Source organism: Takifugu flavidus, chromosome 9, assembly GCF_003711565.1.
Source record: "Takifugu flavidus isolate HTHZ2018 chromosome 9, ASM371156v2, whole genome shotgun sequence".
Taxonomy (NCBI): domain Eukaryota; kingdom Metazoa; phylum Chordata; class Actinopteri; order Tetraodontiformes; family Tetraodontidae; genus Takifugu; species Takifugu flavidus.
Window position 1 is genome coordinate 1,930,818 of NC_079528.1, and position 9,381 is coordinate 1,940,198.

Sequence of the window (9,381 nt, forward strand, 5' to 3'; positions counted from 1 at the left end):
AAGCCACTAAAATCACTACAGAGACTCTTTACATGAACCACTCAAACCATCTGATTAAAAGGTGTGCAAAGATGGGATTGTAGGGCGGAGGGAGGCTACTTAATGAGATTTCTTTTTCAACCTACTAATTTAATAGTCCAAAGTAAACGCAAAGAGGCCGGGGAAGGCGATGGAGGCTCAAGGCAAAGCCAGCTCGCGTGGGAACGGGAGCACAATCACCTTTACATTAGCTATTGCCACTGCGCTGCACAAACAAACCAGCTGAGGATTAGAGCACACATGTTTTATTTCATTCCCTGGCCCACCTTTCCCTCCCACCGGGCTTTAATCCATCAACCTGAAGACTAATCCTTTTAAACATTCAAAACAAGAGCTGGGACGGCTGCGACATGATCAATTACAGACTCTTAGCAGCTGTCCCAGTCTACTACATCATGCAAACATTGGTGCAAAACACACATTCATTTTGTGGATGCCACTTTTCCCCCCCAGTCTCTTTTCACTCAATGCCTACTGTTCATTATAATTCCACACACCAAAGAACTTCCTGTTTTTTAGCTTACAGTTGTACGTCTTTGTCAAGGTTAAAAAACAATGATTTTATCTTGTCCAACCAGAGAAATACTGACTAGACGATAGTTTGTGCATAAACTGATTTGTGACCTTCACAAATTATTTAACTTTTTTTTGCATGTTCCCTCGTTATCCTATCTGGCGACGAAGCGGGTGTATGGATTGATGCAGGCAGATCGGGTTGCCAGATTTAATTCACACAGCCAGACTCTCAGTGTTTCTCTGTGGCCTACATAATGGCTAGTGTTCTGTTGAAGAGAATCCTGAGGGGGGACTCTAATAACCCAGATAGATAGTGCTGTTACATTTCTATCTCAAGGCACTTTATCTTTTTCTGCCAGCTTCCAGGTGCTTTACTCATAGCGTTCACTCCGCTTCCTCTGCCATGTAAATAGTATCTATCACCTGGAGAACAGGTTCCAAGCGAGCAGTGGCAGTGGCGTCGGTGGCCGGCAGGACGGGGGGGCAGAGCATTGCCCTTATGCGCTTTGGCAAATGTTAGGTGGTGTGATATTCATGATTCACATTATGCAGCGTGGAAAGATTTTTCAAATGAGTGTGTGAGGGCGAGAGAGAGAGAGAGAGAGAGAGAGAGAGAGAGAGAGAGAGAGAGAGAGAGAGAGAGAGAGAGAGAGAGAGAGAGTTAAGGTTAAATGGACTTGATGGGGACAATTTCCGACACCGTGATTGGGAAGAGGTGATTCCGTAGTCAGGGGCCAATACCAAGTTTAGTCTCTGGCACAGCCAGACCCACAACATCTGTTTCCATCTGGTTCTCTGTGTATGTGAGGAGGAGAAAATAAAAGAGAGAGGGAGGGAGAGAGTCATTGTCTAGGATCAAATGTCACACTTATTGAGAAAAATCATTTATTATAAAATGGTTTGGTGTTGTCAGTGGATGTACTCACAGGGGGTGAAATGGACCGTGAAATGCATTAGTCTCAGATGGCTCTCTACGCTGGTCAGCCATTAAAACCTTTATTTTCTCAAGAAGGAAGACAGTTCTGTTGATCCATCTTTTGTCCGTTGCTCAGTAGCTGAAAAGGTTGAACAGGGAAGTTGGATTTCCTGTCACTTCTAAAAAATTACCTTTGAAAAATGTGCCGCTGACATCGTCTCATTCCTGGAAGTAATTTCCATACCTGTTGTCTTTAAAATTGATCCTTTAAATCACTCCTGTCTTTCTTCGCCAACAACAACAGTACAAGCAGATCACAGCCCAGGTGTGGGTCCTGTACACGAAGTGGATGAAGGCTGTCCAAAGTCTGCCTGATTCAAATTCATTTCTGATGAACAGTTCTGCTCAACAACTTCAAAATATGAAGCTATTTATTTATGAAGCTAATTATTCCTCATGCACAAGAATCTTTTACAAATCTAAAAGTTACTGTATCTACTCCAGACCAATTTAAGGATTTCTCTAAACAGCGTTCTCATGGCAACAGCAGAGAGAGCATGTTGGTATAACTCTGTCAAGTATAAATTTAACATGTGATCAGGGTCCTTAGATGACTTTTTAGCATCAAAAAGAAGACAAAAATTAATTATAAAGACCTCAGTGTAATGTATTTATAATATATATTCTACATAATACATGAATATGATAAACAGGTGGGACTGATCACAAATCTGTAGAGATATTTATTAAAGGTACAATAATGTGAAAGTTGGACATTTATGTTGGGTTTTATGCTTACAGCTTACTTTGTGTTCACGGTATGTGTGTGTCCTTGTATTCTCTACATGTTACAAAATAAAATACTCATTCTCCTCGCAAAGCTGGGCCAGTTAAACTTTAAAGGACTGTTTGAGGGTTAAGATGTGGTTGTAATAAAGGAAAAGATAGGGAAATGCGTATGTGTGTGTGCATTCTTCATTCTCCCAGTTGAGGTCACATACAGGACATAAGCCCATCGAGCAGATCTGTATCAACAGACTAAGGTGCAAAACTCATAAACTGGATCAAAACCACCAGAAATAAAACACAGATGAAAACATTGGAACATGAATTAAAATATCTGGAACAGAAAGGAAGAGGAAGTGGGTTCAAGTATCACGGGAAGAAGATGAGAGAGACCCAGGACATTAGGTTAACCCTCAGGAGTTAATGATCATGCAGGAAAAATCCTGCCAGTCAAATTCCTGTTGCCATTACCATGGTAACAGATGCCTGCCTGAAAGCCACCTTAGCATAACAATAAAAAACAAGGAAGACACAGCTCTCTGTATAACTTTGTCTCTAGTTTGTTCTGAGGAGTTGAAGCCGACTAAATAAAAATATCTCTCTCTGTATATACTCAAAACACACGTCTTATGAATAATATTGTAATATGTTCCTTCAACTAAAAATGTATTATTCTTGTGTATTTTAAGGTCCAATATGTTACTGAAGTAGGTTAAAGCTGAAATTCCTAAAAAAACAAACATCAGCTCTCACAGTTGATGAGGAGTCCCAGGTGCTGGAACCTCTAGCGATGTTGACATCTCAGGGGTAGTCCAGAGAGACGCAGCCCACCCCGCTGCTCGGTGAGATAGAAGGGTCACCAGGGCCGAGGTGTGACCCGTATGTGGGTCAGTTCTCCCCTACTGTCATAACGTGAGTCGTTAGAGATGTGAGAAAGGAGGCGAGAATGGTGGTCCACCCCCCTGGGAAGGCTGAGGGTTGAAGCCTTCAGCCAGCACGTCTCATGCTGGTTGTCAAAAACCTGCAAAAAATCATTAAAGCAGCTCAACCCTGACACAACCTGCAACCATCCAGCCAGTAGAACCTCTGATGGTTTCCTTGGATGTTTCAATTTATCAGGTAACGCGTCACAAAACATGTTTGATAAACATTTTAGCACATCGGAAATGAAAATTCAGAAGCGGTTCCAGTGTGTCACGTCTTGTCTTATAATAATTCTTAATCATACCCTGAAGTAGAGGAGAGAAATACCACAGTGTGGGTGTTTCCCTTTCCTCCCCCAAGAAGAGAACTCTATTTAAAAAACTGCACCGAGGAAACAACTGAAGGGTTGTGCTTGGAGTAAAGGCACCACTCCCTAAATTAAAAAGGGAGTGAGGTATTCCCATCAAATATCAGGTGATAACATTGTCAATCTGCCACCGCGTAGCCAAACAGTAATGATGATTATCGACATCATGTCAGCGGTTGTGTCATTTTAAACAGTCGACTGCTTTTATTCCCACAGTCACTCATTCGAGGACAAGTGCAGCATTCGAGGAGAATACCGTGTATGATTAAATGCGGTTCTGCGTAAGAGAGGGGTGTTTATCTTACACCAGGCTTTTATATCACAAATGATGTGTTTCAGTCACCATGGTAACTGATGCTACACATAAACCTTGCTCAAATCTTTAGTCCAATGAAATCACTAACAGTAACAACCTGTAATCATGATATATTTCTGAACCATTAGCTTTAAACTATGATTTGACTCCAAATGCCTCCCTATACACACTAAAAGACTGTCTGTCTGTCTGTCTGTCTGTCTCTCTGTCTGTCTGCCTGCCTGCCTGCCTGCCTGCCTGCCTGCTGCCTGCCTGCCTGCCTGCCTGCCTGCCTATATAGTGTTTGTGTCAGAACAGTCTTTTTGATTGTCCCTGATTACTGAACATCACACACAATGTGCTGAATCATCAATAGTCAAATAAATCAAATACATCAAACCTTTCATAATCAGCAAGGTTCTGGTGTCCTGTGCTGCTTCTCTTACTGCAACAGTCACTGTTGTAAAAAATAATATTCTGAAGATGCTTCACAGCTCTTGGTAAACAATCTTTTGACTGAACAGGAAACAAAATCTAATTGTAGTCCTGTATGCAAAACGCCACCACAAAAACTGCAGATTATCCACAGAAATAATTTAAAACTCTCTAAAAGCAGGACTAGTGTCTGTGTTAAACACAAAAGACTCTCAGTCAGGCAGGCTGACAGTTCCTCTGCTCCAGTCGGGTGTTAAACCTCCTGATGTAGAAATCTGGTGCCCGTTTAACGACTGTTGGGCCGCCGATGAGAAGGGCTGGAGTGGCAATCTGAGCGGTCTCTGGCGGACTCTTCTGAATAGATCATAGTTCCTCTGCTGCCTCTGTCACATAATAGAAGCTGACCAGATTAACCTGTAAATTGACATTAAGCAGCAAGAATCCGCCTTTACATAATCGAGGGTTAATTAAGCACTTAGCACATGAAATAGAAAGCAGAAGTGGTGCAGAGGCATGTTGAGGGGATGAGGTGGTGTGTGTGTGTGTGTGTGTGGGGCGGGGGGGCAACCTTGTGTTGCATCAAAATCAAAGCAGATCGTCCTTCTCTGATCCCCCTGCAAGATATTTTAGCATGTTTTCAAGCTGTTCCATTGGCTTTATTGAATAGATGGGGGCTTCTCTTCTGTTACTTTAGCGTGAGCAATACTTGGAAATGATGAAACTCCAGGGGCTTTCTCTGGCCTGGCATGACAGATGACTCTGCCACAGAAATAGGGCATTGTCCCCCGCTATCATTTATTACGAGTGTTGGCCAGGTTTGATGGAGGGAGCCGGGCAGTCGGGAGGGTAGATCATTCATCCAGAATGAGCAGCCCAAGCGGGAGAGCTGCTCTTTTAACTCAGACATGCAACATACGCAGTAACATTCACCTGGAAAGAAATATCAGTCAGGCTGGCGGTGCCGAGCACAAAAAGAAAGCCCATTCTGGAGAAAATCACCTATTTGGTTCCTAAATACAAAGAAAGCCTCACAAAGGGGCTGCATAGGTATTGTAATGGGAAGGGGGGAGGGGGGGCGGGGGGGTCTGCCAGAGTAGCATAATATCACACCTCCACGTAAGAGACAAACCACCGCTGTTACCACAAACTCCTGGCTTTTCAATCGATGCTTTCGTGTCAATTGTTCCGCATTCTGTGCAGATCTGCAGCTCGACTGTTATAGCTGGAATACTCAGATCTGCTTAGGGGACGTGTTCAGTGACTGACTGAGCAGAACCGGGTAAGGTACTCTGTCTCGGATGTCACTCGGGGGGGCACTCTGCTAATGCGCTGAGTTGCCTCTCTCTTAACATATCTCAGCAGAAGAATACAGGGGACGTGGGCTGGGGTGTTGGTTCCATACCTTGGAATCAATCATGTTATGTGCAGCTGACACCGGCCACATATTTAAACTTCAAAACACCCCCTCCTCCCCAAAAACCATCTCAGTTTAAGAAAATATATATATATATAAAAAAAAATGTAGGACTGGAGGAAAAAGAATACAGATCTATTTTTCTTTTTTAGTTCAGATGCTCCACCAGTGCACGTTAATATTTCATCTGGCTGCATATTTAATGCGCAAATCTTGGCCTTCCTCTCTGTAAAACAATAACGTAGCCATTTGTGATCAGATGGAGCCACTCTGCCGCCTCCAAAAACCTTCAGGGAGACTTTTCAAATAACAAGCTGAGAGAGCGTTGTTCCTGACGAGCTGCACTACCCCCAGAAAACTCTGGGAGCCTGGTTACAGACAAATCACAGGTAATGACGATCAACTGAGCAGCAGCCAATTAAGTGTAATTAACGCAATCAATGCACTCAGAAATAGTAACGATGACAACCGTTTGAGTTCTGAAATTCCGATTCTGCGTGCACGGTTGCGCGCGTGTGGTGACGCTCCTCCCTCTGTTACAGGCAAGGAACGCTTCAGGTTTTCCTGCTTTTCCAGTTTAAATCCTGGTCTTTATCTACAGTAGAGGTCATAAAGTTGCATCAGGTTACTTCAATCAACATTGATTGGAGATTTTAAACTTAAACTTAAGTAACAATTGTTCAAGGGGCAGTAAAATGGGGGATTTGCAGTCATTCTGCTCACTGGCCTGGAACTGATCAGGTTCTGCTCCACGGTGTCTCACTTCCTCAGCTGCTGTGAAGCATCTCTGCTCCTCCATCATCCAGCCTTAGTTTTACTTTAACCTACTAACCTGCAACTTTTAAGGGTGACCAGCTCAAATGGACACATTTATAGCAGGCAGACGTTCCTGCTGACATAAAGTGCTGCCTGTATGAATCAGGCCACTGATAAGCACAACTGTGGTCGCCTCTATAGCGCCACCCCTGCATGGGAGGAGATGCTCTGATTTCAAAATAAAATAGACAACTTGTTTTGATAATTTCATTTAGTGAGTACATTTAAAAAAAAGCTAAATGGGCAATCTAATCAAATTTCATATATTTGATGAGGTCATTCTTTTATACATGACAGTTGGCTACAAATATATGTTAAGTAACACAATCATCCAATAAATTAATTGCACTTTTTACACATTAAGAGTCGTTTTCAAAACAAGATTTCTTTTTTAGTTTTGAATAAATTGTTCATTTGTGCAGGTTTAACTTTAATAATAATCCTCACTGTCAAAGACTAAATAGATGAGCTGAAACAATTATCACAGTTAGATTATTCACACATCTTGTTCTTACCACACACACACACCACACACACACACACACACACACACACACACACACACACACACACACACTTAAAGCTGCATCCACAAGTCGGCTTGTCGTGATAAACGACGTCTGTAATATGAACAAAAATTGTAAGTTCATGTTCTAACTGAGCGATGACGCGATTTTACCACTTAATTATTTTACAATGGTTTGCTGTCTCTTTTTCTTTTTTACGGGAAATGAAATAATTGTTGTGTAATTACGGATGTACCGTTAAATCACCAGAGGAAAACAAACATTCTATCCTAAATACCAAAACTTCTGGTACGGGGTAATTAGTTTCCCTCTGCAGTGTCTTTTCAGGCTGGTGCCAGTGTGCAAGCAACAAGACCACCGGAGGGCGCGTGTGGGGAAAACACACTTTAAAAACTAATTATCTTCTCTTTTAAGCTAAAGTTTAAACCGGTGAACCCGCTGACGACAACTGTTCTCTATTACTGGAGACACAGACCCAAAGCTCATTCCTGCTCAAATCTTGTTTAATAACAACCAACATTTAGGATTTCATATGAGACTTGTGAGGAAAACACATTGCATCAAATGTTAAAGTGCAAATGAAAATAATTTACATTGATAAAACGTCGAAATTAGGGGGATAAACGGCTGCGAGATTAAGGTAATTAACTAGATATGGTAATGCTTTTGTTATCTTTTTGCCCATTGAGGGAATCAGAGTTTCCCTTGAGCGGTGGTGCAGGCAGTGACTGCTGATCGAGATTTCCAGAGACATTGTGCATCTGAGGGCACCATCAGACTAAAATAGTCTATAGTAAATAAAAACCTTTTGCAAGCTTGAGTAACAGCTGAGGATTTTAACCTCGTTTTCGTTTGATGGTGAGTTTAACATCAACAATATCATCTTTCTATCCCACCAAAGATATCCTGATCATCAATCTCTCTCATTCTGCTTTTAAATTAACACACACACACACACACACATATATATGTTTTTAATAGGAATAAACCAGGGGAATGCTCTAATAAGGCAAGGAGACGAAGAGTCCATTATGGAGCCACCGCAGAGCTCTAACAGGTACAACTGCCATTCATGTGTTAGGCCCTGCTAAATCAAACTTCTCCTTGGAAAGCCTAATTATTAAATTTCTTCTTCTGTACAGACCCCATGCCATTGCCATGGCGTTGCCATGGATGCAAGCCAGAGAGGGAGGAACGCCGAGCTGTTGCCACCGGAGCTTGAAAAGCAGCATGACTGACATTTCAGCATGATACACTAAAGCCACAACCTAATGAAGAGTCCGTGACACAAAGCTGGACACAGAGCTGGCAAAACCCCAACATCCCGAAATATTGGATTTTCTTCTTTTTTAATCAGGTGTGGATCAGACGCATCCCGGTCATTTTTGAAAGCCCATCTTTTCTGTGACGGATGCGTGAGGGCTCTGATTGAGAGGGTGTGTGTGCGTGTGTGCGTGCGTGTGTGTGTGCGTGTGTGCATAAATGTGAAATTGGACAACTTGATTGTTTTTTTTTAATAGAAAAGGAGGAATAAAATAAAACACTTGGCTCCTACTCATGTCCTTTCTGGTTTAATGTCACAACAGAACGTACTGACTCAATTCTTTTCTTTTTAATCTTCCTGCAGGATCTGAGCACTTTTCATAAGCGGTCCTTGCTCAGAACATGGCTGTGTCACTCCGTTAAATTAGAGTAGATTCACGTGTTGATGTCGTCCCATCATCAAGGTGCTGCTGGGATTAGATGAAAACTGCTGAGGATAAAAAAGAATTCATATCTGCTCTGAAGTAAATAAAGTGACATGAGAATGAAGCCTGATTGGATCATCACTGAACTTAAACAACCATCTACTCAAACGCTTTTACTCTGGAAAAGAGGGGAGCAAATTGAAGGATGACCTGCTAAGTTATTAAATATTCACTCATTGATATGTTGTCCATCACATCAGCAGATTAATGCATTAACCAACAAAGGGCTTTATCTCATAATGGCTGACATTTATTACTATTATTATTTATTTATTTTTGGCAGAAAAATGTTGGGAAAAGAGGCCCACAGTTGTTTTTAGTGTGTGTGTGTGTGTGTGTGTGTGTGTGTGTTTAGCCTGAGGATAATTTGGGAAATGGAAGGTAAGAGCAATCAGAAATACAACAGCTCACCCAGATTAATTAAAAATTAATCAATTCTTCATACTGTGTTAACATTCAAGGCAAAAAAAAAGATTTCAGTTAAGTATTGAAATAAAAGAAAACCAAATGGACTCCTTTGAGCGACGAGCTGTGCAGATGTATAAACATATATATGAAAGTATCGTTGTAGGCTTAAATATTAGCATGTTTGCCGATG

The 9,381-nt window shown here is 41.8% G+C and overlaps 2 long non-coding RNA genes across 2 annotated transcripts; one reads left to right on the forward strand and one right to left on the reverse strand.

The window, feature by feature from the left end:
- Positions 1–268: 268 nt before the first annotated feature.
- Positions 269–1,806, reverse strand: LOC130531271 (uncharacterized). Its single transcript, XR_008952060.1, has 3 exons — positions 1,716–1,806; positions 1,482–1,610; positions 269–1,350 (listed from the first exon to the last, which is right to left on the reverse strand). It is a non-coding gene; the product is annotated as an uncharacterized LOC130531271 (long non-coding RNA).
- A 4,146-nt stretch (positions 1,807–5,952) lies between these two features.
- On the forward strand, positions 5,953–8,557 carry LOC130531740 (uncharacterized). Its single transcript, XR_008952178.1, has 3 exons — positions 5,953–6,081; positions 8,017–8,092; positions 8,178–8,557. It is a non-coding gene; the product is annotated as an uncharacterized LOC130531740 (long non-coding RNA).
- The last annotated feature ends 824 nt before the right edge of the window (positions 8,558–9,381 follow it).